The sequence below is a fragment of the Pteropus vampyrus genome, unplaced genomic scaffold, assembly GCF_000151845.1.
Source record: "Pteropus vampyrus isolate Shadow unplaced genomic scaffold, Pvam_2.0 Scaffold1000000405, whole genome shotgun sequence".
Classification (NCBI taxonomy): domain Eukaryota; kingdom Metazoa; phylum Chordata; class Mammalia; order Chiroptera; family Pteropodidae; genus Pteropus; species Pteropus vampyrus.
Genome location: NW_011914807.1, coordinates 1 through 2,057, shown reverse-complemented (window position 1 = coordinate 2,057; position 2,057 = coordinate 1). Strand labels below are relative to the sequence as shown.

Sequence of the window (2,057 nt, the reverse complement as noted above, 5' to 3'; positions counted from 1 at the left end):
ACACAGGAAAAAAAAATCCCAGCTTCACTTAATATCCTTGAGGAACCAGTAAAAAATTAATAATTTTATAAAATCTTGACACTGGAATACATGTCTTTTATTATGTGATAAAACGGGAAGTATGCATCAAGCACTTCTGCGGCATATCCCAAATAAAACAGTGTCTTGGAAAAAAGCACTTGTGGGACTGTTTAAGTTGCAAACTGAAACTGGCTGCTCTTCTCAGGGAACAGTGTTTTATTTGAATAATCAGTTGACACACAAACCACGGTTGTTAATCAGAGTTGGTAATGTGACATTTTCTCAAAAAATAAACAGTGAGCTTATCAATTCAAGTATTTGTTGTCCATTGACAACAACTGATAGTATTTGTTGTCAATGACAAATTTGGGGATTTCAAGCAAAATTCTGTATTTTGGAAAACTCCTGTCCATCACTGTGAGGTTGACAAGTTCCAAATACTTAAACACTTTCTGATAAGACTGGTAGTGATATTAGTCAATGTGATTTTTTAATATTGTACAGGCATACCTTATTTTATTGTGCTTCACAGATGTTGCCTTTTTTACAATTTGAAGGCAAAACTCTCCATCAGCAAAAAGATTACAACTCGCTTAACTCACTTCATTGTGATAATCTGAAACAGAACCTGCAATATCGCCGAGCTATGCCTGTATAATGAAATGTGTTGACATTTGGATGATCTGCCTAAGTCAGTGAACCAAACTTTCCCAAATATCCAATGAAATGCATCATGTTTCAAAATCATCCTACGTAGGATTCATTCAAAGAATAAGATAGACCAATAAATTTTAATGTAGCAGAGTTCAAAAGAGTTCACTGATACAATTTCAGATTCCAGATTGCAACTAACCTTTAGAAAACTATCACTAAAAAAAGAACCCACCAAACAACTACCACTTGTCAAGTTTTGATGTAGGGTCAAAGAATAATATCCACAATGTTCTGATTTAGGATATTACTCTCAACTACAAATCTATGTGAAGTTAGATTTTTTTTTTAAGCCTACAGCACCTGGTCTTCCTAGGTGATCTCCCATTCAAGTACTAATCAGGCCCGACTCTGCTCAGTTTCTGAGATCAGATGAGATTGGGCATGTTCAGGATAGCATGGCCATAGACAAGGCTAAATTTTTAAATATAATTCAACCTCCCAAAAAATCACAACAGACTGAATGCAAAAGCAGATATAATAATCTAGCAATCTTCTATTAAACCAGACATTAATGAGATTTATAGAAATTTAAAATGAAGTCAATCTTCTCATTAAATTTTTTGTTTTGGAAAATACAGTTATTTTTAATAAAAATGTGTTAACATTTAATGGATACATTATTATTTTAAAATTAATGCATTTTAAAATTGTGGAAAAATATAACCCCAAATTTGCCATTTTAACCATTTTAAGGTATATACCTCAGTGGTATTAATCACATTCACAACCATGGTGTGCAACCATCACCACTTTCTATTTCCGAAGCTTATCTTCTCAAACAGAAACACTGTACTTATTAAACAATAACTCCCCATTCTCCTCCACCCAGCCCCTACTTTGTCTCTTTGAGTTTTCCTATTCTAATTTTTCATATAAATGGAATCATACTATATTTGTCCTTTTGTTACTGGCTTATTTCCTTAGCATAATATTTTCAAAGTTCATCCATGTTGTACATGTATCAGAATTTGATTCCTTTTGTAATTTCTTTTTATGGCTGAATAATATTCCATTGTGTATATGTATATACCACATATATAACCACATTTTATTCATCTGTTCACCTACTAATGGGACACTTGGGTTATTTCCACTTTCTGGCTATTGTGAGTAATGCTGCTATGAACAGTGTTGTACAGCATGTTTAAGTTCATGTTTTCAATTCCTTTGGCTATATACCTAGGAGTGAAAATTGCTGGTCTTATAGTAATTCTATGCTTATCTTTTTTGAGTAACTGGCCAACCTATTTTACCTAGCGCTGCAGAATTTTATGTTCCCATTCAGTGATGTATGAGGTTCTAATTTCTTCACATCCTTTGCC

General features: G+C 33.2%; 1 pseudogene; it reads right to left on the bottom strand.

Moving 5' to 3' along the window:
- Positions 1 to 1,023: 1,023 nt before the first annotated feature.
- On the bottom strand, positions 1,024 to 1,142 carry LOC111735409 (annotated as a pseudogene).
- Between the last annotated feature and the right edge of the window lie 915 nt (positions 1,143 to 2,057).